The sequence below is a fragment of the Molothrus ater genome, chromosome 9 (genome assembly GCF_012460135.2).
Source record: "Molothrus ater isolate BHLD 08-10-18 breed brown headed cowbird chromosome 9, BPBGC_Mater_1.1, whole genome shotgun sequence".
Taxonomy (NCBI): Eukaryota; Metazoa; Chordata; class Aves; order Passeriformes; family Icteridae; genus Molothrus; species Molothrus ater.
Genome location: NC_050486.2, coordinates 27,985,979 through 27,993,138, shown reverse-complemented (window position 1 = coordinate 27,993,138; position 7,160 = coordinate 27,985,979).

Sequence of the window (7,160 nt, the reverse complement as noted above, 5' to 3'; positions counted from 1 at the left end):
TTATTGATAGAAATGCAGTTGCCTTGTGTTGATGTTTTTTGAAGATTGAATATCATCTGATACAAATAATCTCAGGAAGAGAAGTGTTCTGGTTTCCACACTCAGGGAATTATTTGTATGCAAGATTTTGAATTCTCCATTTCAAACATACCTGAGAAATAATTATGTAAATTTAAACCACTTTAGAGATTGCCGAAGAGGTGCTGAAGTTGGAGAATGGAGTGAGCTCATGTCTGTGTCCTTGTGATCCTCCAGCTTCCCTGAAACCACCCTCCACCACTCTGAAGGAGTTGCAAGTGCTGCATCACTGTGTGGTGATGCAGAGCTGGGCTCACTCCAGTTAGAAGACCCTGACTGAGGATGGTGAGAGCTGCCAACAGCACATTTTGCAGATGCCTGCTGGCTCTGGAGACCTTTCCCAGCCCCAGTGGTGTCAAACAGCCCAAACATTACTGACCCTTCCAGCCTGCGGTAAAAAACCATCTGCATGCAACAGCTTTGGAGGAGGCCTGATGGCATGGGACTGGGAGCTGGGTGGAAGGGGCTTGATTCTGCCACTTGATTTATTGGCTGGTCATATTAATTTGCTTTGTTGTGAGGCAGGATCATTATGTTGCCAGGTGTTTATTCCAATTGGACAGTGAATCTAGCTAATTGCCAGGGCAGGCACCCAGAGCTTGGGAACAACCACTCATGAAAACAAAACAAAAACTTAATGTAAACAAACAACACAAAACATCTTAAAAAGGAAACCTCTTCAGCTATTGAGTGGGGAGGAATGGGAAAGGAATTTAGGGCAGGCTGGGGTTGTGAACTCAGCAGCACAGCCTGGATCAGAGCTTTGGCCCTCAAAGCCCAGGTAGGACTTGTCTCAGGGCTGTGTCCAGAGAGGATGCTCATCTCTGCTTCCCAAGAGAGGAGTTCAGTAATTCCCCTGCAAGGGAGGAGAGTGAAGCAGAGACAGAAGCAGATGGAGGGATGGGATGGGATGGGATGGGATGGGATGGGATGGGATGGGATGGGATGGGATGGGATGGGATGGGATGGGATGGGATGGGATAGGATGGGATGGGATGGGACGGGACGGGATGGGATGGAGTCGCTACTCAGGTTCTGCTACCCAGCCAGCAGCAGCCCAAGCCCTGTGTCCCCCAGGACTGGGATGACAGGATCCCAGATTTTGTCTTCAGCTCTTTCAACCCCCCTTCTGCCTGGCTTTGTTTAACATCTCCTCCTTATCTACCTGCTCTCCCCAGGTGAGCAGTGTGGGGTGGGGACAACTTCTGATGGCCATCACAAGAAGAATTTGCATTACCTGCATCACCCACCTGGGGACCTGCTTGCTCCTTTGGAGGCCTTAGTGGCATTCTATTTATTTTTTATTCTCACAGGTTATAGGCAGTGCCTTTTTTCCTTCCCACATTGTTAATGTAATTGTTAAAATTTTGAAGGCTGCTGGGCACATTGGAGGGATATGTCCTCAGTCTCTCAGTAAGAGATAAGTTTCCTCCAGGTTTTTAGCAACAATGCCATAAATTATTACCCCGACATAGAATTTAATTGCACAGTTAAAAACATCATTTACAAGGCTTTTAGCATGCCCTTCTAAATTCTCCACTTTTTCATCTAATCTCTGTAGGCCCTCGTTACATTTGCAGAGACCTGTATGGGTTTCATTCCTGTTAAACATGTCAGTAAATCACAGCAGGAAAAAACCCTGACACATTTCCCTAGGAATTTTCTCTGCTGCCTGAGCTCCCAGCCCTGTGGCTTCCCGTTCAATAGGTCAGCCCAAACCCCATTTGTCATTGCTCTTTAATTACTGTGGAACCTCTAATCCAGGCCACAAATTCCTCCCTGCTCATACTTCTTTTTACTTCAGAATGCGTATCTAATAGCAACCAAGGACTTTTCCTATTTTCTCACTTGGAATCTGTTTTGGGAGCTTGGAATTGCTATCTAACCGAATCAGTAACATCTGTGACTTCAGGGCAGCTTGAGTGGGAATAGTTAGGGGGTTAGACAGATTTCCTGCATTTTAGGGCTCCTTTCCTCTGAAGAGGCTGCTTTGGGACAATTCAGTTCCATTTAATACTGCTTCTTCCTTTTTAGTTCCCATTAGTTCCCATTTATTTTTGTTGGTTAACCCCATCTCTGCCTCCTCTTTCTTCCTTTCCCCCATCCCTCCAAGTTGCTTAGGTTTTTCAGAAATTAAAATTATTTTAAAGAACCTCGCCAACATTTTGAAAAGTTTCAGTTTCAAACACATGAAAAGGAAAAGTCAGAAGGGATTCCTAGAACTGTACTGCAGCTTGCAGGTATGGCTTTGATTTTCCTTTTGGCAGGCTTTTGCCATTCCCTCTTTCATTGCCCTTCCAAGAATCACTGCTGGGTGCCTAAAGACCTGTATGCTTCTTACACTTGGCAGGAGCAGATAACAGGAATGCTACAGTTTGGGCTTTGAAAGATTAAAAGCACCATTTATTCCTTACAGTACTTTCAAACTTCCTCAAGTTAATTTAAAAGACATTTTTGAGGATGCTTAACTACTAATATTGGATTTTTCTAAACTTTTTTTTTTCTTAAATTCTGCCCATGCCATACCTGTTATTTAAACCAAATAAGAGGTGGATTAAAGTCAGTGCAATTCTTTAAAGTGCATTAACTACTTTGAGCAGTCCTTGGAAGGGGTACCCTGTGCCTCTGTGACTGGTCTCTTTATGATATCTTTGTAAAAGTTCTGGCAAGGAATGACCAGTTTGTGAGTCAATTTCCATTTCTCAGAAACTTTTTGCTTCTGGTAACCAACCTCATTGCTAGTCGAGTACACAACACAAGTGTCCCTTCCCTGCCTGGTGGAGCAGCTGATAAATTATTCATACAGCTAATGAGGATTTTGAATTTCAGGCAAACTGTGATGGCATTTTTAAAGGCTTGCATCACTTCAGCACCATTTTCCCCACACCTGAATGCTTCAGGCACGCAGGTGTTTTAATCACCAAGGCAGAGCTTTGCCCCTTTCTCCTCCTCCAAGTGCTTTGCTCCAACAAGAGTCCTGTGGCTATTTCGTCTGTTTGTCTGCATGAGGATTTTTCTGTGCTAATAAACATGAGGGGAAAGGGGAATCTGAGAGGGCTGAATTAATTGCCAAAAGGGATCACATAACTTCCCTTATATTAATTTTGAAATGACAAGACACAGGTGCACTTGAAGTGATGTTTCAATGGATATTAGCATTTAAGGTCCCTTCATATTTTTTTCCTTCCTATGGATCTTACTTTAGCTGGAGCATATCAGAAAAAAATATATCAGAGTAAGGAATCTCCTGCTGAAGTAGAGTTCCATGATGTGAAAGGGCTGATTATGTTTATATTACGTGTTCTCCTGAGAAAGAACCAAGCCCCCAGCTAGGGGGGGAAGAAAGGTCACTGAAACTGAAGAAACAACTGACTCAGTGTCTTAATTCTGAAGGAAATGAGCCCTTTGGAGATGAGAGGGGCTTTCTGATCTACTTCAGGGCAAGGCATGCAACTATGAAAATAAGCCTTTCCTGCTATGTTGAAGAATAAAGCAGCAAATCAGAAAGACTGGGGACTGGAAGTAAAAAAATATTTACACTGATTTTATTTTTACCTTTAAATGCTCCACATGTGATTGGCAAAGCTATATAATTCTCCCAGATTATCATCTGCAGCATCCTTGAGAAGAATTTGAGAAAGAAAGACTAACAATGAATTAATTCTTTTTTGCATGTAACAGCCAGACTTCATGTCTGGGCTGGAAAGAGCCTTCCCATTGCTGGCCAGCCTGGTGGCATGGGGTCCTGAAAATCTCACATCTCCTCTGCACCCATCTCACACGAACATTTGAATGTGGAGGAGGTGATAGAAGGACCCACTGCCCAAGAAGCCCTGTAAAGGGATTTTGGTATGTATGTATTGCACTTCAAATGAGGACCTGAGCCTGGATTTGAGCCCTAACTCACCTTCAGCCCACTCTTTGTGGAGCTGAGCTTGCAGGGGCTTTTGCTGAACGTGAGAATTAGAAACTTGGATCACTGCTGGTCCTTGTCCTGGGAAATGCCCTGGATGGGATGGCCTAGGACAGTTCTTCTGTCCTGCTTGCCCTCACAAATGTGTCCCAAGAGCACAAAATCTTTCCCATAAATGTCACCACAAGGGACAGTGTGGCCTGTGAGCAGCAGGAAGGGAGGGATGCTTACGGAACACTGCGGATTTCTACTGTTGAAGTACAGATGGCAAATTGAATTTGGCTCTAAATAACTAAAAATGGTCTTAAACTTAGCTTGTTCACTTCCTTGGCATCATAGTGGACACAGTCTTTGTGGTCATAGATAAGGACAAGGAGTGTATTGTCAGTTTTTACCACAGGTTGTGTTGGTAAAGGCACCAATGGCTCTCGGGGGCTGCCAAGGTTTTAGAAATGTGCTGAGAAATCAAAATCCTCATTTAAACTGCAACAGCATCATGAAGCATGAGCTCTATAAATCTTTACAGATTATTGGTCACCTAAATAGATAGACTTGAGAGCTTTAGTGCTTGTGCCAGTCATCCAGTCAATTTTGGGCAAGAGTTTTGCTCTGAAAAAAATCAAATGGAGCAACTACAGCTACTCCCACCATAGCAGTAGGTACAGCACACACTGATGGCAACTCTTAGAACAAAAGTGACCATTTTGGAAAAGCAAATCACCCTGGAAGTTGATCAGAAATGCAACAGAGGATGGTTTTTAATGGCTTTAGGGGGAATATTAAGATTTATTCCTGTAAAGACTTACTCAGCATGTTGCAAAAACTCCTCTTAGCGCGCTAATAAGTCAATGTGTTACCAAATGCTTTGCCATTATAATTACAGCCACATGTTGTCCTTTTTACAAATAGGTCTGGCTTAATTGCATCATTTTTCAGCAGGATTTATGTGGTCCTGCTTAATCTAAAATTAGTACATGCACAAATGAAGTGCAAACTATTTTCCATCACTGAACTGTGAAATGTTTTCCAGAATAGAGATATACTAACATGTTCCTAAAAAGATGCAATAAATACTCAGGCAACTTTTTGATTTGTGTGTGAGCCTGCACCTATGGAAGTTTGTTAAAAGTAAGGGAAAATACACTAAAATATACATTAACTACAAAATGACAAAAAAGTCAGCTAAATGGTCTAAATCAAGTAGTCTTTTTTGATTATCGCTGGTAAAACAATGGATGGGGGAAATCATAAATCTATCCTGATATTGCTAGCTCTCAGCATTTATTGAATACAGTAAGAGCTTATGTGTTTTATATATTACATCAAACTATCACATGTAAATATATCACATTTATAAGATGTGACATAGGCCAAGATTGTGTTGGCCTAAATTCTAAGTTACTTTCACTAATATTCCATATTGCCTACGTAGTTTTGAGGGCCTAAGGACATGTATAGGGCACAGTAGAGATAAGAGTTTGGAGTACCTGAACCTAGGCCAGATATCACAATTGCCATCCCTACACACTGATTGGGAGTTTGGAACATGCATGACTTCCAAGAGTGTTAGAACTTAGACATTAAAATAAAAAAGCATGGCCTAATCCCAGCTAGATGCAAAAGCCTAATGCTAGGAGTAGATTAAATCATCTTTAAGTTTTTATCTCATTGGGAAAAGTTACTTTGACTTCAGCAGAGTGGAGATCTTGCCATCCAGAATGGAGATTTACTTCCTGCTGTGAGGAAGTCTGCTGAATTTTAGTGAGTAAATCAGAATGTCAAGAGAGATTCTGATATTGCTTAATCACTAATGTAGAAGTCCTAAGCTTTGTGCTTTCTCTAAACATGGCAGCTTCTTTCTCAATTTATTGATAGATGAGTGCAGTTTTTGAGAGCTACTCAGTTTTGTGTGAAACATGGTTTGGGTAGAAAGTAAGAGAAAGGCTCTATTACTACAGCTACTTGAATATTAAAAATAGCCCTTGGTTTAAATTTTATGTTCCTGATTTTACTCCTTTAAAATATTTCTCCTTGTTTGTCTCAATGGGCCCAAATTCCAAAGAGTTACTTCAATCAGGGCACCCACTGACCTGTACAATGTGCTTTCAGCCACAAGAAATGCTGATGGCTATGGGTAGGAATGGGTTAACACATTTCCAAACAGTAGCTTGCAGGTCAGTGCCATTTCTCTCTGCCTCATCATGTCACCACGGTAATTCACACTCTGAAACTTTAAGGTTATAGCTGCAAACGTGCTGCAAACAGAAGCTTCGGAGCTGTGTCTGAAATAAGGCTGATCCTGAATGAGCAGAGTGATCCTTGGTGCTCCTTGCCATCCACAAGACACCTCTCTGCTTCTGTGCTTGGCTTAAAGTGAGGGTTCTCGTGTGCATAAGATATCTCATAAACCACTAGTGGATGTCTGGATTCATAATTCCTGGCAGCCCTTTAATCTGGATCCTTGGAGATAACAGAGATATGTGCCCAAAACAGGGCCCTTGGTCCTTCAGTGGTTCATGACTGTACTGGTGTTTGAACCAGGGCACCAACCCTGACATCTTCCCTGCTGCCTCCAGCCCATTCACAGCTTCTGCTCTTCCTAAGAATGTTTATTTTGTAAATCAATGGCAAAGGCTCAGGCTGAGGGATTTGCTACTATTTGTAAATCAGGAGTTGAGCATTTGCCTGGTATTTCTCACATAGATTTTTCCAAAAGCACTTTTATGAAAGCATTTAAGCACCTATTTTGCTTGGTAAGAGCAAAGTGTGATGCAGGAGTAGGATGCAGGTGTTACAATCACATTTGGAAAATCATACATGAAAAGGAGGCCCTGAGGAATTTTAGAGAACATTTTCCCAAGGAGATGTGACATCCTCCATGGATGTGGCACCACTCCCTGTTAACCAGCCTTGCCCTTTCTGGTGCAAAGGAGATTTGAACCACTTTGGCTTCTTGTGCAGGACACAAGTCTTGCATAGAGCAGGAAACTGCCCTTGGAGTTGGGTCTTCCAAAATAATGATCCACTAAACAAAAGCAAGAGAAGAAGAGCGCTCTGTCATCTGCTATGTAAGTAAAGAATTTATAATGTTCTGTAATTTTTGGTTACTGCCACAACCAAATGAGCATTTTTGGTGCTGAGCGTATGGTTTTGAACACCTTCAGGTGAA